At 44.6% G+C, this 23,716-nt stretch overlaps 1 non-coding gene across 1 annotated transcript; it reads left to right on the top strand.

Annotated features, from left to right (window-relative positions):
- The first annotated feature begins 22,334 nt into the window (after positions 1-22,334).
- On the top strand, positions 22,335-22,439 carry LOC121141004. Its single transcript, XR_005877965.1, has one exon. It is a non-coding gene; the product is annotated as a U6 spliceosomal RNA (small nuclear RNA).
- The last annotated feature ends 1,277 nt before the right edge of the window (positions 22,440-23,716 follow it).

The following is a 23,716-nucleotide window of genomic DNA, read 5'->3' as shown; positions in this document are numbered from 1 at the left end:
CCTGGAGGAGAGAACTGATGCAGAAAGTTGTTCTCTGACCTCAGTGTGCCATAGAATGCACATGCTGGCAAGCATGTGTCCATGTGAATGAATATTCTCTGACTTCAGTGTGCCATAGAATGCACATGCTGGCATGCATGTGTACATGTGAATGAATACACAAGTCCTTCTGCTTATATTTTATTCATTTATTCATTGAAGTGCTGGGGATTAAACACAGGTGTTTATATAATTAGCACTGATAACACATGCGCCATATTCAGATGTGCTTGGCGATTCCATCACTTTGGGGTTTCTGAGTCTTTTCTCGTTAGTACAAATAGTGCTGATAGGAATATCATGGTGGGATCAGAGTGAGGCTCCCTTGTTTCTGGCTCTTGCCATAGGTATAGTAGTGTAGCACTCATTTCATCTGCCAGCTCCAGAGGCATTGGATCATGTTAAGTAAAGTACCATTCACCGTCTATTTCCCAGAGGCCCTACTAACAGTGGATGTTACAATCTGAATTTATTTACTCGCTGTAATATGCAGGGAAGCAACGTTTACATCTTCTCTTTCTAGCAAAACTGCTTGTTGGCTCTTTCAAAGGGTCTCATAAATGTAACATGATTTATTATTATATGTTGCCATATATGTTACCCCAAGACTTGGCAGTTGAAAAAAAATCAAGCATGCACCAGTTCACGTTGCAGTGCCTCAGAGACTGCTTGGCTGGGCAGTTTAAGGCTCAGCGCAGCCCCCAAGAGCCTACTCAAGACACCAGCCGGGCTGCAGGCTTGTCTGGGAGATGGTGGGAAGCAGGTTTGTCCATTCGACTTTTGATGGAGACCTCAGTCCCTGCTGTTGTTGACAGGGACTCTTGTTCCTTCCCCAGAGAGCAGCCTGGGAGGATCCTCACAGGTGTAAGTGTAGGCAGCTAGCTTCCTTTAGAACAAGTGATTCATGGCAGACATGAAGAAAGCCATGGGGCCTTCTAGGATGCCAGTCTTGGAAGCCACACACAGGCACTTCTATCAAATTCTGTTTGAAAGAAGAGTCATTCAGTGTAGATAACCGTAGGGGAGGGGAGGGGGTCTAGCTCTTAAAATAAGGACTACTATAGACTTGTAAACAGATTTCAAAACCATCACATACATTACGTGGTGTGTGTGTGTGTGTGTGTGTGTGTGTGTGTGTGTATGCTTGTGTGGTGGTGTGTGCTCGCATGCCATGGTACACGGGTGGAGGTCAGGTGACAGCTAGTGTGTGAGTCAGTTCTCTCTTTTCATCATATATTCTAGGGTCACCAGGCTTGGCAGCAGCAAGTGCATTTCCCCACGAAGGCATTTCATCAGCCAAGAGACTTCTGAAAGCCACTTCCCTTTTGAGGTTTGAATCTCCAAGCTAGCTTAAAATTTTTAACTTGAAGCAAAACATTCCATATAACCACAGGTAGCTCTTTAGCTGGTGCCCAGAAGGGGAAGTGTTTCTAGTTTTCACATCTTAGGCTATCAGACTAACTTTTCATGGGTTAAAATTATACTAAATCAACAGGCAGAGCAAGCAAAACCAAATGCAATGGATTATGACTCAAGGCATAAAGTTATCATGAAATGGGAGCAATAAGACAGACTACAAACTTCATGTAGAAGTCCAAGTCCTTACAGGGGATGGACTCCCCTCCTTCCGTGCGAGCTGACTGTAGTGACTTCCTTTAGACAGTGGGAAAGAGTAGGCTGCAGTGCAAGACTTAGTCAACACTCCTACCAATGGCGCTGAGTCACTGAGCATGTGTACCTTGGTGTGACAGAAGGAGAATGGCATTTGACCTTGGCAGTCTTCCCCAGGTACACATAGACCAAGTCTAATCACGATGAAAATAGTCAATACATTCCTGTAGAGGGGATCTGCCACAAGTCTACCCAACACTCCCCAGGGTGGTCAGGATCACCAAAAGTGAGCAGTCAGCTGGTGGTGGTGCCACCACCTTTAATCCCAGCACTAGGGAGACAGAGGTAGGCAGATCTCTGAGTTCAAGCCCAGCCTGGTTTACAGATTGAGTTCTACAGAGAGAAACCCTATCTGGAGAAAAACAAAAACAAGTGAGCAAATTCGGAGAAGCTGTCATGGTAAGAGGACCCTAAAGAGAAATGATAGTTACATGTAACGTACCCTGGGTGGGGTCTTGAAGAAGGGAAGGACATTTGGCAAAAGTAAAGAAAGAAAAGTTAGTTAAGGACATTAGTTAATAATAGTGTGCATATTCGTTGATTAATAACAAATAAATTAAGGTATGATAACATAAGATGGGGGAACCCTGTGTGGGTTGGTATGGATATATCTGAACACTATATAATAATAATACTGTTGCTCAATTTTTCAGTTAAGCTCAAGCATCCTTAAAATGTCTACTAATAAGGTCTTGATATAGCTCAGTAGTAGCAAGCTTGCCTACCATGTCTACCATGTCCAAAGGTCCTGGGTCCCACCCTTGTCATGGAGTGGGGGCGGCGCCTATTAGTAAGTGAGAGATGATGGGAAGGGAAACACAGGGGAAGATGATGAAATGCTGACATTTGAGGAATGGAAATAAAGGGTAAACGGGTACCTTGTAAAGTACTTAAAACTTTGAGGTTATTTCAACTAGGAAGCTTTTATGGTTTTGTTTTTGTCTTGTTTTAAGCAACCGATTATCCATTTCTTGGGCTACATCCAATCCAAATGTCTGTGAAGATGTATCATTTGTGATACCCAGGAAACACTACTAAATGGGTTCAAGCTCAGCTAATGGCAGCCTCAAATGCCCTGTTCCTAGGCAGAATTCAGGTTTCTGGATACCCGGAAGGGGGGCAGCTGATCAAAGACGGCCTGGGACTGACTGTTTGCCAGCCTGGAACATAGAGGGTGAGCGCCATCCATGATGTCTGCCCTGGAACACAGAGGGTGAATGCTGTCTATCATGTCTGCCCTGTCCCTGCCCTCCCTGCCTGTATTTCTCTGGAACATAGAGGGTGAGCGCCATCCATGGCATCTGCCCTGGAACACAGAGGTTGAGTGCCATCCCTGACGTCTGCCAGTCCCTGCCCTCCCTGCTTGTACTTCCCAAGGGGCCCCGCTTTCCTCACAAGCTGTTGCTTATGGTGTTTTGCCTTAACCACACCCCTTCTCCACTCACGTGTAAGAGCTGCCCTCAGGGGAAATGAAAGGTGGAGGCCATACCGGGAAAAGGAAAGGAAGTCGTGAGGAAGGAAGAAGGATGGATGTGAGTGCGGAGGGGAAGAGAGAGACCGACCGGAGTGGGGAGTTACTGTGAAGTACAAAGGGTGAGCTTGGTGAGACTGTTTCTTTTGACTAGGCTTTCTTTGGGGATTTGGGATTTACTAAGGAACCCTGGCACCCAGATGACTTCTAGAGTAGAACCTGTTAACCAGTGCAATGACAACACCCTTTAGAAGTAGTCCTGCGTAGCCTTCCAGCCTGGATTTCCTGTCCTTCCAGCCTAGACTCTACAAGCAGCTTCTGCTGTGTTTGGCATGTGCTGGGGTTGTGATCACATGGGACATGTGGGTGTCCCATTTTCTCAACCCTGCACATCCCTGGGCAATGACTGCCAGACAAAGAGGCTCTGGTAGAAATCTACAAGCTTCTTATTGATAAAATTACACTGACATGCCCATGAGACTTTATTAGTGCTTACCCGAAGCCTATATCCAAACAGGGACTGAATCACCAGGATCTTGGAATTAGGAAAGAAGGTTTAAAGCAGTTATATTTTTCCTTTGTGATACAGGCAGAACTACCAAAGGGGCCACTTTCAAAGGTAACAAGTGATATTCCTCATCTCTTTCATGGTGTCCCAAGGTGATAAGACAAATGTAAAGCTCAGGGGCTGGAGAGATGGCTCACTAGTTAGGAGCACTGGCTGCTCTTCTGGAGGCTGGGCTTCACTTCCCAGCCAGCACCCACATGATAGCTCATGACCATTGTAACTCCAGCTCCAGCGAGTCACATGACTTCTTCTGGCCTCCAAGGCACCAGGCATGCACGTGGTGTACAGGTGTACAGGTATACATGCTGACAAAAAAATATATATATACATATATGTATATATTAGAGAGAGAGAGACAGAGACAGAGACAGAGAGAGATACATACATGCATACATACATACATACATACATGCATACATGCATACATGCATACATACATACATACATACATACATGCATGCATACATACATACATGCATACATACATACATACATACATGCATGCATACATGCATACATGCATGCAGCTATGTGAAGATGGAGGTCTTTTGTTCTGCCGGTCCTGAAGCCGATTTGCCCCAAATAAACACACACACAAAAGTTAATTATAAAACTTTTGGCTGATGGCTAGGGCTTCCTACTGACTAGCTCTCTCTTAATTATTAACCCATTTCTATTAATCTAAGTATCTCCATGTGGCTTTATCTTACTGGAGAAGGGTCCATGTTACTCCTTCCTCAGCTACATGACGTCTCTCCTCACCTCTCTCTCCCTTCCCCCAGTCTTCTCCTGGTCTGGTAGCCCTGCCTGTGCTTTCTGTCTGGCTACTGGAAAATCAGTGTTTTATTGTCAAGCAATAAGAGAAACATGTATACAGAAGGACATCTCCCATACATAATTTTTGAAAATTTAAATATAGATAGGTATTTTCTGTCTGATTTTTTTCTTAAGGACAATTAAACCGTTGTAAAGTACTCTATAAAACTCTCAACTTGGCTGGTGGGACACAGGATGGTGAAATCTGCAGAAAGTGTGTTCCATAAGCGGTGTTGACTACAGTGGCCACCTGTGAGTTAGGCATGGTTTGGTCTTGGAAGTCAAGGACATTGGAGATCTCCACTTGAGCTATATAGACTTAAGAACCATTTCATGTTGTTGGTTTCAGTGTTTTGTACGCTTTTTGAAATTCAGAAGGTAATGTAATCACACTTAAAATTTAGGAAATGAGCCAGGCATGGTGGTACAGGCCTATAATCCCAGAACATAAACTGAGGCAGGAGGATTTTAAGACAAGCCTCAGCTATCATATGTATGAATGTAGTTTCTAGCTTGACAAAGTGGGTTGTCCCCAGATTCATCGCTGAACACTAAAAGAAAATCAGTCATATTACATATGCACTATGTGTGTTATGTAACTCACATACTATATATAATGTATACATATATGTACATAGTTCACATACTATACATTTATATTGTGCATACAATAATATATATATATATAAAACAGTGGCACTGTCTCATAGTCAAGATATGGAATGGGCTTAGGTGCTGGTATCAACAACAGAACTTTATTTAGCTCTAATGAAGAATGTAATCGTGTCATTTGCAAATGATGGGTGGAACAGGAGTTTATTATGTTAAGTGAGATTAGCCAGACACAGGAAGAAATGTGGAACATGTTTTTACTCATATGTACAAGGAGTGGGGACAAGGAGAAGGCTTGAGAAGAAGACAAACTTTTAGGGAAGGGAAGAGGGTTATGGGAAATGGGGAGGAGAGAGAGCAGCAGAAGGGATGGATGTGACTGAACATGGCACCTGCATGTGTGGAGATCTAAGTCTGAATGCCCCTGTGGGCTTGGATGTTGAACACTTGGTCCCCAAATGGTGGCATTTTCAGGTTGTCTGAAACCTTTAGAAGAGGCCTAACTGGAGCAAGTAGGTCCTGGGGGAGAAGGTGTGTCTTTGAGGGTTACGCTCTAGTCCTTTCACCCACCAAAGAAACCTCTGAAAACCAGGAGTCAAATAAATTATTTCTCCCTTGTGTGTACTGTATATGTAAAGGTTAATAACTTTTTTTGGGGAGGGAGGTTTCCAGGCAAGGAAGTTTCTCTGTGGCTTTGGAGGCTGTCCTGGAACTAGCTCTTGTACACCAGGCTGGTCTTGAACTCACAGAGTTTACAAAGATTTTGTTTCAAGCAGTGGAATTTTTGCCTGTCTCCTGAGTGCTGGGATTAAAGGCTTGCACCACCACTGCTCATCCTAATAACATTTTTATACAAACATTGAGTCGATAGAAAAAATGATACTAAACTCAAAATTACAAATTAGAATTAATTTCTAAAAACAATAATGATTAATAGGTCAAAGGAGTCTCTCTTTCTCCCTCTCTCTCTCACACACATACACACACACACACACATACACAAGTTGATGGTACATGACTCTAATCCCAGCACCCCAGGTAGAGTCAAAGTCAACTGCATCTCTGTGAGTTCGAGGCCAACCTAATCTACATAGAGTTCCAGGGGTAAACAGTGAAACCCTGACTCAATCAGTATATATGTGGTATGTGTGTGTGTGTGTGTGTTTGTATACATATACTTCACTAAAATGATCAGCGTAAATGTTTGTGCTATATGCAAAGACATATGTGTACATATATACTACATGCCACTCTTCAATGACTCCATAAATTGGTTTACTAAGATTTTGTTTCAAGCAGTGGAATTTTTTGCTGTTCGAATACTTGAATGGAATGTGTGCTGTGACTCATTCCGTCTTAGTTTCTCTCTGATGCTTTCAGATGCCCGCACTGTGCTTGAGAATAAGCTATCCACTCCCCTCGCCACCAAGCCCTCTGAGCAAGAGGGTAAGCCGGTACCTAGAAAATAACATGGTAGGTGTGACAGGGTACCGCCTGCCCAATGTCTTAAGTACATCTGGACTAGAACAATAAGGCCTAATTTTCTATTATGGTGGGTAACCAAGAGTCACATCATATTGTTTTGGGTGCCTCTGGGAAGGTAGCAGCAATCCTACTCAGCACTGGATTCTGCGTGCTACAACACTGACCTACCAGGCGAGATGTGCCAACTGGTATAACAGTGGCAAGACTGTTTATGGGAGCTTGCAACAGCTCTTTCGATTGCATTTGAAGCCAGCACCACAGGAAGAAGATCATGCCTGCTTAAACAAGGTCAAAACCTACAGCTGGGGAAGTCCAAGGAGGAGGGGTGCTTTTGACATTATTTTCCTTAATGGTCAGGTTATCAAGCCACTCTCAAAATACTTATGTTTATAGCCAAGCATAGTGGCTTACACCTTCAATCCCAGCACCTGGGAGGAAAAATCTCTGTGAGTTTGAGGCCAGTCTGGTCTACATAGCATAGTGAGTTTTAGGATAGCCAGAGCTACATGAGTAGTGAGATGTAACATGAAAAAGAAAAGACTCAGAGATTGATATTGGGGTTCAGGCTTCAAGCTGAAGATCAGAGAAGCAAAGCAGCCAGCCACTAGCTCTTACCTCTACTCCAGGCTGAAAGGGCTGTCCTCTCCTCAGTATGGCTGGAGAATAAATGTCCTTGTATACCTCTCCTCGTATACCTTGCTTTTTCTTGAATACCTCTCAAATCCTAGGATTAAAGGCGTGTTCCACCACTGCCTGGCTCTGTGGTTTGTGGCTAGCTTTGCTTTCTGTACCCTCAGGCAAGCTTTAATAAACCATAAATAATATATCACCATAATTCCCTTTTTTGTCAAATACAAAAAGAATAAGATGTATGTTCTCTCTGGTAGATTTGTGCTTGCTTCTATCAACTGTAATTAAAGAGGTGTCTTGTCATGGTGGTTAGTGGTTAATGGTAGAGACTTGTCAGCTGTTCAAAGTGCTGAGAGTAAGTGTGAATGCTCAGCTATAGACAGGACGCCCACATCACCCCCCACAGGAATCTCAGGGAACATTATGGAAGAGCTGGAGGGTAGGGAAGAGTGCTGGAAAATGCTGTCTCATGGGCATGACTTGGCCATTGTACATGTGAACTCACAGCAGCTGTGTTACCTGCACAAGATCTGTACAAGATCAAGCCACTTAAATATTGTAGCATGAAGTGAGAGGGACTTATAGGCTCCTTCATCCCAGTCTAATGGCAACTGATGGCTGCTGGGAGAGAGAAAAATCGCTTTTCTTTGAAAAGTGGCTACTGGAAAGTGACCCACATCCCAGTGGATGACCCCCACATGCACACAGCACAAACTTGACCCAATAGGTGATTAAACACTTCTTTGCCATCCATCTTTTATTTATTTATGAATTCTATGCACATGAGTGCTCTATCTGCATGTATGCCTGCATGACAGAAGGGGGCATTGGATCCCACTATAGATGGTTATGAGCCACCATGTGGTTGCTGGGAATTGAACTCAGGTGTTGATGAAGTTTCTGTCCCACCCAATCCCTCAGCCATTTAGTCCCAAATAAACACACAGAGACTTATATTAATTATAAACTGTTTGACTGATAGTTCTGGCTTCTTATTGGTTAGCTCTCTCTTAATAATTAACCCATTTCTATTAATCTTTGTATCTCCATATGGCTTTATCTTACCAGAGAATGCCCTGGTATTCTACCTTCTTGGTAGCTACATGAGATCTCTCTCCAGACTCACTCTTTCCCTCCTTTCCCAGAATTCTCCTAGTCTGGTAGCCCTGCCTATACTTCCTGCCTGGCTACATACTGCCTGTCCATTGGCCAAAACAGCTTTATTCATCAACCAATAAGAGAAAATTATATTCACAGCATCCAGAAGGATATCCCTCATCACTCAGGACCTTTGGAAGAACAGCCGGTATTCCAAACCACTGAGCCATCTCTCAGTGAAACTGAGGGTGGGCTGGAAGGGGTGGATATGATCAAAATACACTGTATATAGGTGTAGAATTGTTAAATAAGCTTTTAGAAAGTGTTTGTACCATGAGGTTGCTAACTTTGTCAGGAGGTTAATTCATGAGCAGGCCAGAGGGCCTGGTTGAAGGAAAGATCATCTTGGCAGCAAGGCTTTGAAATGTAGATGTGTCCCTGGTCCCTCCTGTCTCCCAAGAGTTAAGTCACTCTGCTCCACCCATGTTTCCCTCCATCGTGTTCCTTTCCTCTGTGAATGTGTCAGATAACACAGGGTGAGCTGATGGTAAATTTAAACCTCTCAAATCGAGAGTCCAAATAAAACCAGCCCATTTTATTTTGTGTTCTTAGGTATTTTGTCCCAGTCATACAAAGCTGAAAACTTGAAAACATTCTCTTTCTCTCTCTCTCTCTCTCTCTCTCTCTCACACACACACACACACACACACACAAATGTAACCAAATACTCATAGCAGCACTGTTTACAATATCCAAAAAAGTGGAAATAATGTGAATGTCTACTGACCAGTTGATAACTGGAAAAACAAAATGTAGTAATCCATATGACAGAATATATTACTCAACCATAAGAGCAATGGACTACTGATACATGCTATCACATAGGCAAATCTTTAAAACAAAACAGTGTTAAAGAAAGAGTTCAACATAAAAGTCATGTTTTGTGTGATTTCATTTTTATGGAATAGGTAATAGGGAGAGAGGAATTGGGAGTGACTGCTAATGAGTGCAACAGTTGTTTTGGAGTGATGCAACGTTGTAGAAATAAATAGGAATGGCGATCACACAATGCTAGGAACCACACCCTCTAAGATTAGCTCTTGTTTTGTTTTGTTTTTTGAGGCATGGTCTCAAGTAGCCCAGGATGCACCAAACTTGCCATGTAGCCCAGGATGACCCTGAGTTCCGGATCCTCATGTCCCTACCGCCGAAGTGTTTGAACTCAGGCAGGTGCCATTGTGTCCAGCTCCCTATTCTTTAGAGTTGTGCCGGGGGGACCTGAGTCTAGTGAAGGCTCAGCACTTGTGAGAAACTGCCAGAAGCTCTGAGTTGCAAGAACATGTGATTGGAAGTGGGTAGGGGGGGGGCAGTAATGAAGTGACACAGGGATCCAGCCAGGTCTCCAAGCTTCATAAAAATGACACCAGATAGTTCAGCTTCACCCTTGAAGTTAACCCGAAGCCTTTGGAGATGTGGCTTGATCTGAGCATGAGGTTTTTCCAGTGATTCCATTACACAGGAAGGGCAGAGGGACAGCACTTGTTTTGCTCGATTATCAATCAGCGCCTGACACTTGGCTTCTTTGTGGAACACAACTAACAACTCAAAAAAGTTAACTGGAGAGTTTTCCTCCTCTCCACCCCCAATTCAATTACAACCCAGGAATAACTGATTATAGTAAAGATGAGTCTCGGATAAAATTCTATTACACAATTTTCAAGGGGAAAATCCTTTTGCACGCAGGATCTAGTATAGACCACTCATTCTAGGTGATTTAAAAAATGTTATTTCCCTGCATGTAGGTATGTACATGCCCCACATACACACCTGGGGGCTTCAGATACCAGAATGTCTTTAAAATCCCCTGGAACTGGAGTTACAGACAGTTGTGTGCTCCATGAGGGTTCTGGGAATCCACCCCAGGTCCTCTGTAAAAGTAGCACATGCAGTTGAACACTTACCCATCTCTCCTGCCTGATTTGGGGGATTTTATTTCTCGAAATAGGTTCTCATGTAGCTCAGGATAGCTTCAAACTCCTAGATACCCAGGAATGACCTTGAACTCCTAATCCTCCCCCACTGCCTGTACTTTAAGATTCCAGGAATGAATCCTGAGCAATACCAGGAAAAGCCATTCTTCTGCCCATTGAGTGTCTCAGTACCCTGCTGAAATCAGTTATCAAAATGGTAACATTAATTTCTCGACTCTCTGTTGGATCCCATTGGCCTGTCTGCTCTTGAGTTGGTGTCACACTGAACTGATTACTCCAGGCAACTGTATTCCAAACTGGGAAAGGTACTTCAAATTTCACTATTTTTTTTTCAAAAATACTTTGGCTTTCCAGGGTCTGCTACTCTTCCGTATGCATCATAGGATGGACTTAAGAATAAAGGAGTGGGATTTGGGTGGGGTTACCTTGAACCTGTCAACAGCTTGGGAAACATTGTCTTAGTACAAAATCTTACAGCCCATAGGTGCAGGATATCTTTCTAGTTATTGAGACTTGCCTGGGCATGTACACAGGCCTATCACTTACATCCCATAGATTTCCAGAAACATGTTAGAGTGTCGTAAGGCCTCCTCCAATGTCTCCTTCCCCAGCTTCTCTTCCTTGGTTTTCTGATCAGCTTTTGGCTGCAGCTGCTGCCTCAGCCAGATGTGCTATGAATTGTTTTTGACAACATTCCTGGGGACAGGCTACTTAGAGTCAACTCAAATAAAGGCAAGGGTTTGGAGCACAGTGCTCTGGGGACTTCACAATTCATCAAATGGCAGTGCTCTAAAGAGCATCCTTTTGGGGGTCCCAATCTCATTCCGTTCCTTCCATTGGCTGCTTGCCCACTGAATTCCCCTAGGATGCAGCACTGTGGTCCTCCAGGCCATCGAGCTGGGGAGAAGGGGCAGGAAGAGGGCCAGCAAAAGTGTCACAAAGTGGGTATGGAATTCAGCTCTCTTTTTCTTTTTTAACCCTCCTTAGTAGATTTCCAGGGTTCTGACAGGTCGACTGTGACATTTTGACCAATGATTCTCATGTTTTTAACTCTCACACCGCCTCTGCACTCTTCCTTCATATGGACAAAGTAACACCTCTGAGTGTCTGTCACTCCATTTGGGGGAAATTGGAGGCAGTAAGCATTCTTCCGAGAACTGTACCTATCACATCACACACTTGGAGCCAATGTTGTGCGGCTCTCATGGCTCTGCCCATCTGTGGGGAGGCTGCACCCTCCAGTTCTCCCAGATCTGGCCTGGTTCTTTGACCTATCCTACAGTGTCACTCCATTTCATTGTTCGTGAAAGTACATACTGTCTACACTTTAGAACCCAGTGTCACCACACACACACACACACACACACACACACACAGTCTACACTTCAGAATCCAGTGTCACCACACACACACACACACACACACACACAGAGTCTACACTTTAGAATCCAGTGTCACCACACACACACACACACACACAGTCTACACTTTAGAATCCAGTGTCACCACACACACACACACACAGTCCACACTGCCTACACTTCAGAGGCCTGTATCACTCCACACACACAGTCTACTCTTCAGAAGCCTGGATTCCTGAGGGCCCCTCCTCTCACCAAGATTACGCTGGAAAGATCTGGAATGGCTCCCTTCTCTCGCTTTCCTGAGGAATGCAAATAAATCAAAGATCTGAGCGAAGAGTGCAGAGGTCACTTGTCTAAGATTACACAGCTGATAATTTACGGGCGCAGAGCTGACTCCGGCTCCGGGTTTGCACTTTGTCACTTGGTGTCTGAGGGCCCGGAAGGAGGACTCAAAGCATGCTCATGGCAGCGATGTGTTTTTCATTATGTGTGTCATTTTTACACAGTGAGAAATACACTCAATCTAGAAGCATTATTAATCCTCACTTAATAAACACAAAGAAGGAATTTGTTTGATTTCCAGAAACATCCTGTTTAAACTTCTGGTCCTGGTTTGCTTTTCTGTTGCTGTGATAAAACACTGACCCAAACAACACGGGGAAGAGTTTATGTGGCTTGCAGGCCAGAGTCCAGAATGGAAGGAAGCCAGGACTGGTACTCCAGGCAGCACCGGAAGCAGAGGCCATGGGGGAGTGTTGCTCGCTGGCTTGCTCTCCATGGCTTACTCAGCTGGTTTTCTTATATAGCCTAGGACCACCTTTCCAGGGGGTGGCACTGCACTCCACCAGGCTAGAACCTCCCACATCAGTCAATAACCCAGAAAATGATGAAAGCAATTAGTTTGTATCAGGGGACAAAGAGTAGCCAGCATAATTGGCTTACAGTGGACTGCAGACAGAAAGAAAACTCTTTTTCAGAATGGACCAGGAAATTCTGCAGAATCCTGCCCCACTGTCTCCAAAGATAGCTAGTACCCATGCCCTTTCAACCTACCAAGGACATCAGCACACAGATTGGATAATTCGTAATTGTTACTTTGGGGACTGGTGTGAGTCAAGAGATTGGCTAATTTATTCTTTGGTTTCAATGTTGACCTCAAGGGCTATTCATACTGTAACTTTCCCACTGGTGAGCTGATTTCCACTGCTGAGTGTTCCTTGGGGTAAGTTTATCATTCATTCACTCATTCGTTCGTAGTACTTGGGCTCGAACCCAGAGCCTCATTCTTACGAAGTGAGCATGCTCTCTGCCATTGAGAGATCGTCCCCCACCCTGGAATGAGTCCTTCAGGAACAGCTCCACGGTGGTAGGTTGTTCTGGGCTCTCAGATAGCTGGAATTCATTTCTGTTGTTTTCTGGAGTGGAACAACTCAGCTGGGTACCAACCCAAAAAAGCTACCCCATTTAAGATGAGAGAACTTCCTCTTGTCTACATAAGCTTTAGGAAGCAGCTCTGCAAAGGCTGACCAGAGGGCTTCACAGAGAGGGGCAGGCCCTGCTCTGGGACTGTGGGTGCTCTCATGAGCATCTGCTGAGAAGCAGGAACTCCAAACAGAGAGGGCTGGTGAAGGGTCGGTTTCTGGGGCAACATGAATAAAGCCTTTGAGTAAATTGCCCTCCTTTGTTGCAATTTTAGGTTCAAAGGTCTCCAAAGATCTGAGACCTAGTCTGCCTGTGATGGAAAGGCTTGCAGGCTGGCGCCCAGTCAGACTCAGGGAAAAGCAGAGTGCGAAGTTCATTAACCCTTGAGCACCCAAGGCCCACAAATACAGTTTAAGCTATAGTCCGTATTTCCTCGTATGGCGTAATCAATGTACACGAGCCGCCTTACTAATAATCGTGACACTGTGGTAGCAGTGAAAATGCTAGGATCCCCAAGTTGTCACAAGTCCCTTAGGAGGTAGGAACTCCTATAAGCAACTCCTACTTCATTTGTATGATTTTTCTTTGTTTATTTGTGGGTTTTTGTTTTTCAAGAGTGTACTGGAACTCACTTTGTGGACCAGGCTGGCCTTGAACCCACAGAGATCCGCCTGCCTCTGCCTTCCAAGTGCTGGGATTAAAGGTGAGCACCATCACCACCTGGCATCATTTGTACTTTTTGTTTGTTTGCTTGCTTGCTTTTTAAAGACAGGTTCTCTCTACATAGCCCTAACTGTCTCTGAACTCACCATGTAGACCAGGCTACCTCTGCTTCTACTAAAGATGTGCACCACCACACCTGGCTTTGTTTGTTTGTTTGTTTTAAAGACAGAGTCTCATTCACCAGGCTGTGCTTAAATTCCCTATGTAGCTAAGGATGCACATTGCCTAAGGATGACCCTGGAGCCCCCATCCTCTTCCCTCCACCTCCCAAGCTCGGATTGCAGGTGTGTGAGGCCACACTTCTAGAACTAAGGACAGATCACAGACTGGGATACACCTCGGTAGAACACAGGAAAGTGAGAGGCTGAGACTCAGTCCTTATCACTGCAAAGAGAGAATGAGTCAAAGAAAGAATGAGCCAAAGGATCAAAGAAACAAAAACCCGAAGAGCAAACAAAAGTGCAAGTCACCAGCTTCCACTCTCAGCAGGAGGTGGGGTCTATAATAAAGGTGACTGAGGCTGATACCAAAAGAACAGGCTTCTCCCTGCTACAGCGTATGGTTCTGACATTGAGAAGAAGTTTCACCAGGAGTTTGTTATTGTGGTGCCTGTAACAAAGACATGGGGCTGGGAGTGAAGCTGAAAATGGTGCTTTCCTGCTTGCCTTGAGAGTACAAGAGATGCCCAGTAACACACATGAACATTCTCTCTCTCTCTCTCTCTCTCTCTCTCTCTCTCTCTCTCTCTCTCTCTCTCTCACACACACACACACACACACACTCACAGACTCTCACACACTCACGCTCATACACACTCATACTCACACATTCTCACACACACAGTTTGAAGACAGTGACTATTGGAGATGCCATAGGAAGTGTTATTTACTGGACACATTGGTGGCTGCCTGTTTAGACTCTTTGATGGGAGACAACGGAAGCACATTTCCCATAGGCCACCCTTTCTCGTCGCACAGCTCCCTCTATTATGTGAGCACAGTTCTCCAAACGGTGTGGGGGAGGGGGCTCCATGAGCTCATCTCTCACATTTCTTGCAGCTCTAAAATTCTGTGACCCTGTGCGAGTTGTTAAAGAGAGGTGTTATGTCATTACAAATCACCAAATTAAAGTGATAAAAATATATTGACTTGCAAGGGAAAGAGGGAGACTAATGTGTTCTTTCTTTTCGAATTTGTTTTGAGGAGAGCAGTTTGAATATGTCTTTGTGGATATACTCGTGCATGGGTACAAAGATCCAGCATTTCTGCTTAGGCCAGGAAAGTTTCGGGCCACAGTTGACAGGAACCCAATTCCAGGGGCCTAGATGAATGGGGGTTTGTGTTTCTGACCTTCCAGGGGGTCAGGGCTCAGGGGTCTGTACAAGCCTGCAGAGCCTGGGGAGGGCAGATGAGGGCATTTGAGTCTTTAGAGCTGGAGTTACAGACAGTTATGAACCACCCTGGTGCTGGGCATTGAACCTGGGTCATCTGCAGGAAGGACATGTGCTCCTAACCTCTGAGTCATCTCTCTAGCCCCTCTGCAACTCTCTGTCTGTTCTTGTTTGGTCCCAAGAAGGCTGCATGTGACAACCATGGAAATGCAGCAGTTAGAGCTCTTACTGTGTGATTGACAGTCCCAGCTGTTCAGATCCACCATAGCCATAACAGCAGGCACCCCAACCAATGACTGCACATCTGGGGTTTGGAGCCCTGCTCTATCTCCCACATTAATGGGACATTAATGGGACAAGGGCTCAACTCTTAAGGAGAGCTGATGATTAACATACATCAGTCAGGGTGCTAGAGAGATAGCTCAGCAGTTAAGAGCACTGGCTGTTCTTCTAGAGAACCCACGTTCAATTCCCAGCACCCACATGGTGGCTCACAACTCTCTGTATGTATCTCCAGTTCCAGGGGATCTGGCATCCTTACACAGACATATATGCAGGCAAAGCACCTATGCACATAAAATGAAACATATTGGCTAGTCTGTGCTTGTTTTTTGATTTTAATAATTTTCCCGTTTTATGAGAGTCAAGTTCTTGCTTTTGTGAAATATACATGGGAAGTGTAGGGTGATCGTCTCTATATCTACAGGGTACATCCAGGCAGTCCCAGGGAAAGTATACTGGGAAAGAGACAAAGAGGTAAGCATGGGAAGTGTTAGCATTTGGGGAAGCTAAAGAGAAAATCTTCTGCCACTTTTCTGTAAGTCGTCATGTTTCCAGATAGAAATGAAACATGTAAAAAGTTCCATGAGATACAAAGGAGGCTTCACAATGACTGTGAGCCTGTAGGGTTGTGTGCCCAAAGATCAAGATGCATAAGGCCCATTGTTATCACTTTGTCTTGAATTTTATCTCCTTCCGATTGCCTAGACGCTTCCATGCCAATTTCCCCAATGTCAATAATTACTGCTCCTTGATGGCCATTAAACAAGCAGAACATTTATTATAAGCTGTTTCTTCCTTTTTTGAGGCAGGGTCTCCCTTGGAAGCCCAGACTGACCTGGAATTCTCTCTGTATTGTAGCCCAGCCTGGACTGGTGTTCCCGAAAGTCCTCCCTGTCTCAGCATCATGAGTGCTGGGATTCGAGCCATGAACCACCACACACCAATTCCATAGCAATTTTTTAACTTACTAGGGGAAAAAAACAGGAAGCAGAACTTGGCACCCTCCCCTTCTCAACCTCTGACCTTTAGCCTAGGCTTCCGGCTCTACCCTTACTATCGTCCCTTGGCCTCTTTGTTCTGTTGTGTGTTTTCCTCGGGCTTAGGACCTGAAGCTCTTCTGCATTAGACTTCAGTTAAGACTGTCCCTCTGCCTTTGGTGCCTTTGTTTCCCTAGAAAACATTCCTCTTCTAACCCTGGACCTTAGGAACTACCTCTCCCCTTCACGGGCCACGGTACCTCGATGTCCCTCAACCAGCTGGAAACAAACAACGTAGTAACAACCAGTCATTTATCTGTTACAATAGGTAGGCCTAGACCTAGAAGACGTGACTGGCTTGACAGACACCGGGAGTTGGGAGGTTATTGTACTTTCTTTCCTTTTCCTTTTTGAGATAGGTCGTGTAGCCCAGGCTGGCTCCCAACTCCCGAGCCTCCTGCCTCAGCTTCTCAAGTGCTCATATAAGCATGACTATCCCATCGCGTCTTACCCCGTGTGAATTCTGGAAATGGCCAAGGCACACTGTCTCACAGGAGAAACAAAGAAACCCCCTTCTCTTCAGGAAGCTGGCATGGATGGCCAGGTCCCTGCCAAGAAGGAAAGCTACAAGCTGCACAGGGGCCTTCTGGGAAAACAGATGTCGGAACCTGACAGGAAGGGTGATCTCAAGCTGGTGTAATGCTGAGTCAGGGACCCCAGGGCCTGACACCTTTAAGGGTGCAGTTTATAATCTTTGCCAAGGAGGAGGCCACACTGCCACTTACAGGCACATGCGGTGTCCTGTGATTGCAACGGCTGCTGGATTCAGTCCTTCAGTAACACGCTCAGCGGCACAGTCAGGCTGGCAGAGTTCCCTTGGTAGAGTTTGGATCAATCTTGAAGGCTGGCCCTGTGTCCCATGCCTGTCCCCGAAGTGTCCTACCGTGCTGTATCATCTCCTGTTGCCGAGTGACTCACACTCGCCAGAAATGCTCTCGCCTCATGCTGTTGCTTATTTTTCATAAGAGTCCCATGCTTTGAAGGGAGGGAATCGAAAGAAGCATAAAACATCTCAGCTTGGCTCTTCTCCAACCTGAGCAGACGCGGCAATGGAATGAAATGATTATTGGGCCACAGGCCAGATCTGTGGTCTCCAGTGATCCAGGAAACCGGGCCATTCACCTAAATCGAAGACTCGCTGACTCTTTCAGACCTGGGATGTCCCATAGCCTTTACCAAAGAGGCAGCTGCTTCCTGTTACACCCAGTGCCAAGATATGATGGTTCATATTGTCTGGAGTCCCCTAGAGGAGACAAGCCTCTTGGCATGCGTGAGAGATTTTCTATATTACACTAACTGAGGTGGGAGGAACCGACCCCCTCTGTGGGTTGGGCTGAATAAAAAGGAGAAAATGAGCTGCATTCATCACCCCCTGCTTCCTGACTGCTGGTGCCATGTGACCAGCCTTTCCAAGCTCCTGCTTCCATGTCCTTCCTGCTATGTGAGACCTGTGTGTTTCCTTAAGTTGCTTTTGTGAGCATATTTTATCACAGCAACAAGAAAAGTAGCTAAGGCATACCTGATTCACAAAGCCAATGGGTGTACAGGTGTATCCAGCTCCTGAATCAACACCCTGCATGCTGAGTCAAGGGCCATGACCAGAAACCAAGGAATGGATTCTTTAATCAACCTTTGTGTATCTTTTATCATCTGAAAACTCTGAGCCTACCGCTCTGGACTCGTATCAGAGTGGTTTTAAAGCTAGGTCAGGAAAGCCAATAGAAGATACATGTTGTAGGTCAGTGATGGACTGGCTAGCCTTGGGATGTCATAGGTCAGTGATGGACTGGCTAGCCTTGGGATGTCATAGGTCAGTGATGGACTGGCTAGCCTTGGGATGTCATAGGTCAATCACATGCTGGCTAGCCTTGGGCTGAGTGCCATGTTCCAGTACAATCTGAGGTAACCAGCTAGGATGGACCATGTGATATAAAACATAACAGCAGGAGCATTAAAAGCAAAGCTGTGGGGAGTTAAGGCTTGAAGGATTTCCAGTTTACTGAAAAGGAAACTGGGGACCCAATATGAGTGAAGTAAGAAATGTTGTGAGCTGGTGGTGGTGGCACACACCTTAATCCCAGCACTCAGGAGGCAGAAGCAGGCAGGTCTCTGCGAGTTCAAGACCAGCCTGGTCTACAGAGGGAGTCCCAAGACAGCCAGGGCTACATAGACAAACCATGTCTGGGAAGAGAGAGAGAGAGAGAGAGAGAGAGAGAGAGAGAGAGAGAGAGAGACAGAGACAGAGACAGAGACAGAGAGACAGAGAGAGAGAGAGAGAGAGAGAGAGAGAGAGAGAGAGGGAGACAGAGAGAGAGAGAGACAGAGAGGGAGAGAGAGAGACAGAGAGAGAGAGACAGAGAGAGAGAGACAGAGAGAGAGAGACAGAGAGAGAGAGAGAGAGAGAGAGAGAACAAAGACATTAAAACGGCACAAACACTCAGTGCAGCCAGAACTTTTAGTGGAAATCTTTGTGTCTCCTTTAGCTTGAGCCATCTTAAATGGTCTTTGAGTTTTGCCGCCAGTAGACTTTTGCGCATAGAGCAATGCTGAGAAGCAGAGTTTGGTCCACTGTAACAAAGTCCTGTAAATGAGGCGATTGGCTCATAAACAGGATGTTATTTCCCACAGTTCCAGAGGCATCTGCAGTCAGGAAGTAGGGTGTGAAGAATGCTGGTACTTAGCTCATTTCTCAGGTTTATTCAGTCTAAGACCCGAGTCCACAAAAGGGAGCCGAGCCACCCACAGTTAGGGTGGTTCTGTCCACCCGAGTTAATCTAGAAACTCCCTCACAGGCATACTCAGAGGCTTTGTCTCCTTGGTGACTTAGAGCCTGCCAAGGTGACAGTCACTATTAACCACCACAGGTTGAATATTGGCTTTGGGTGTGTTAGGGAGCCACCTCTTTCATAAGATCTGTCACATGATGAGGACCTACTTTCTAGTCGGAAGATGGCAGCACCATCTGTGTCTTCTCATAGTTGAGGGGTGAGTAAGTTCCCTTGAGAATATTTTGTAGGGACATTAAAGTCATTGATTAGGGCAGAGGCCCTATGGTTTAATCACATTCACAAAGATGCTATCTCCTCACACTGCCACCTTGGGGCACAAATTCAGACCATTGTGCAGAAATAGACAGACTATAAAATTTTTATTTCACCTTGCTTTTCTTATAAAATTTCTAAAAACTGGGCACGTAAGAGGTTGCTCAGTGGTTAAGAGTGATGCCTGGTCTTGTAGTGGACCACTGCTCCATTGACAGCATCTAAATCATGTAGCTCACAACCCCTGGAATTCCAGTTTCAAAGGATCGGACACCATGCTCTGGCCTCTAAGGGTACCTGTATACACACACACACACACACACACACACACACACACACACACACACACACACGCATGCAAACAAGCACACACACACACACACACACACACAATCTTCAAAGAAATTCCTCAGAATGTTTTAACACAGTATTTATCCCTGATATCTGCTTTAATGATGACTTGGTATGCAATAGGGATGTTTAGCCCATGTTCTGTCATGAGCTTCTTTACGGGTTTATTTTATGTTTTTTTTAATTGTTTGATTGATTGATTTTTTGAGACAGGGTTTCTCTATGTGTAGTTGTCCTGGAACTTGTTCTATAGACCAGGTTGGCCTTGAACTCACAGAGATCCGTCTGCCTCTGCCTCCCAAGCTCTGGGATCAAAGATGTGCGCCACCACCACCTGGCCTATGTTTTTATTGTATTGGTGTCTGTGAGCGGCCTGAAATGTGTGCTGAGAACAGAACACTGTTTCTCTGCTAATGTAACAAGCACTCTTGACCACTGAGCTGTCTCCCAGCCCCATCCGTGAGTTGCTTACACCAAGGTTCATGCCTTCCAAAATCATTTTATCTTATTACAGATTATTGAAAAGAGGTTTTTTTTTTTGGTTTATTTGTTTTTGTTGGGTTGGGTTTTGTTTTTGTTTTTTAGGATATGATACATTGATGTAAGCTTTCCAGCAAACTTTGGTAACAAATAGCAAAAGCCCTCTTCAATCAAGTAATTGTACCTGTTAAAATTTAACCCTGATACAATCTTACCTTTATACAAAGAATTATGCAGACAGATCTTATCTTCATTTATAATGACATTTATAATTTATAGTAATGAAAAACATTTATAATAATGAAAAACAATGCAAATCCCTTACCACAAAATTGGTTAAATTAGCAAAGTGAGATCTATGCATTATAATATGGACCATTAAATTTATACTCAAAAGCATTAATAATTTTAACTTAAGTGATGAATTCATGAGTGTTTGCTATGATATTATCTATATCTTGGGATATGGTTGACATTTTCCACAATGAAGCATGTTGCCCCTTTTTTTTTAAAGATTTGTTTATTATGTATACAGTGTTCTGCTGCATGTATGCCTGCAGGCCAGAGGAGAGCACCAGATCTCTTTACAGATGGTTGTGAGCCACCATGTGATTGCTGGGAATTGAACTCAGGACCTCTGGAGCCCCAGTCTGTGAGTCCACACACAGTAGGGAAACCTTACCCTGCTCTGTAGGGTATACATGAAGATTAAGGAAGGAAATTCTGAGAAGGCTTTGACATGTCACCCAAGGAGAGTAAGGGCTCTATAGGAGTTACTTTAGTAAGGTCAGAGTCTGACTTCTGCTGGGGTCATGGAGGTATATATGACATTTTATTAGCCTTCCAGGATTAAGGAGTACATGTCAGTCCCAAATGTACATACAATGATAGTAGCTTTAAAATACAGGAAGTAAGAACTGATGGATGTACAAGCAGAAATAGACATAGCTACAATTAAAGTTAAAAATTTTAATATTTTTCATGATTTATAAAGAGACAAACAATAAAGAACATAGATTTGAAAGACATTATCTACTAACATGACCTAATGGGCATCCAGAACACGTACTATTTCCAAGAATCCATAGAATGCTTGCCAAGAGAAATCATACAGCCATTTATAAAATGTTTCAATAAATTTAAAATGAATTGCTTTTCTGATGATGAGATTAAATTTCAAAAATGTGTCTTGAAATTCTCTAGGTATTTGAAAGTTAAGACACTTCTAAGTAACTCATAAGCCAGAAAAAGAAATTATGAGAAAAGCCAGAGACTATTTCTGAGTGAATGATAATGAAAATATAAAATAGAAGAATATGCAAGATTCAATCCTTAGAAATTTACATCTTTAAATGGTTTCCTTGGAAACAAAGCTGTTACAGCAAAATCTAGACACTTAAGAGCTAAGGGGAATTAAGCTCAAAGTAGCCATAGGTAGGAGATGATAGAGTCGAGGCAGAAGTCAGTAGTACAAAAATAAGCAAAAGTAGGAAAACCAGTTAAAGCAAAGACTGGTTTATTTTTAAAGTTCAATAAAATCAGCCTCTAGTTGGACTAAAGAAGAAAATTGGGGGAGATGTAAGTCACTGCCGTTAGGAAGGAAACAAAGGTCGTCACTCCAGATGAAAGTGCTTGTTACAGCACATTTGACAGCTTCCACACAGCTGAGAGAACAGAGACCAAGATGTAGGAGACAGGGAGTCTAACCTTCAGGGTGGGGCTCTGGAGCCGGGTGGCTGTGATCTGAATCTGTGCCCCTTATCTTACAAGCTGTGTGAATTTGAGCAAACCCTCTTTCTGCCCTTGTTTCTTTAGACTACCAGGGCGATAGGGTTTTATGATGTAAACGAATTGTTTTGTTAAGAACTGCGCCAGTGCTCATACACTAAAACTGGGGTGATCCCCAGAAGATTAACATGGCTCCTGAACAAGGATGACACACAGATTCATGGATCATTGTATATTGTTTTGTAAAAAACAAAAAAGAGATCTGTACCAGGTGCTACATGTTAGTTTTTTATTATGTCTTCTATCTTACATGCCTTTCCCCCCCTTGAATTGAGAATTGCAATGAATTCTGATGGCTCAAATGAAAACAAAGTTTTTCAGTATCTCCAGAGTTTTTCTGGGTCAGAGCTAGGCTATTAATGGATGTAGCTAAAAAGGCGACATACACACTTCAAAAGTCTATTGACAATATGCTTCAATTTGATCATGAAATGTGTCAACTTTAAAAAAGAACTGGCCCCATGAAGTCCATTCTTTTTTGCCATGACCACCCCTTAGCTGGGCCCACCTCAGCTCCTGACACAGTCAGTCAGCAACCTAGGAGCTAAGGGTTCTGCCTCAGGGCATGCTGGGAAAGTGGTTTGTGAGCCCCACAGTGCTGCCCGCACTGGTGCCTAAGGGCGTCCTTGACTGGCAGGCAGAGCAGAATGTAGCTCACCATCCTGGATTCTCATCCCAAGGGTGGAAAGGCTGAACATTTTTGACCATTCAGTCCTGGGACTGGGGTGTGGTTCCATAGGAGAGCACCCACCCCCTCCCTCCCGTTTATTCTTCTTCCAGCTGGGTTGACCTTAGAGTCTGAGCCGTGCCCTACCCTCCCTGAGCCCCTGCTGTGCAGCCAGCTTGCTGGTATGCTACCCCAGCACTCAGCCAACAGACTGGAAGCCAAGGACACCACCTGAAGGCCAGGGCCAGCTTCTTCTGAAGGCCAGCCCAGTGAAGCCAGAGCTTGCTGCTTTGTTAAGGCTCCGTTTCCCTACAAGCCCCTCCTCTCCCAGGCAGAGAAGTGAGCCAAGAGATGGTTCACCATGACAGGGCTGAACCAGAACATCTGCTTCCTCTTCGATGCCCTTCCGAAAGCCCAGCAGTGTTTGCTCTCCAAATGGAGTCCCAGCAATGGGGGCGGGGGAATACTTACAGTCATTTTTAGCCATTTCATGTTCCTTGAATTGTGTGTGTGTGTGTGTGTGTGTGTGTGTGTGTGTGTGTGTGTGTGTGTGTGCCTAAACCAAAATTCAATCCCAAGTGTTGTTCCTCGGGGCATGCCATTTTATTTTTTGAGACAGGGTCTCTCATTTGTGTGGAACTTGCCAAGGCTAGACTTGCTGGTCAGAGATCCCCAGGGATTGGCCTGTCCTGCCTACCCAGTACTGGGATTGTAAGTATGTACCACCATACCCTGCTTTTTCTTGTGGGTTCTGGGGATCAAACTCAAGTCTTGCACGGCAAGAGTCTTG

This window comes from Mesocricetus auratus, unplaced genomic scaffold (assembly GCF_017639785.1).
Source record: "Mesocricetus auratus isolate SY011 unplaced genomic scaffold, BCM_Maur_2.0 Super-Scaffold_100006, whole genome shotgun sequence".
Classification (NCBI taxonomy): Eukaryota; Metazoa; Chordata; class Mammalia; order Rodentia; family Cricetidae; genus Mesocricetus; species Mesocricetus auratus.
This window is presented reverse-complemented; position numbering and strand designations above follow the sequence as displayed.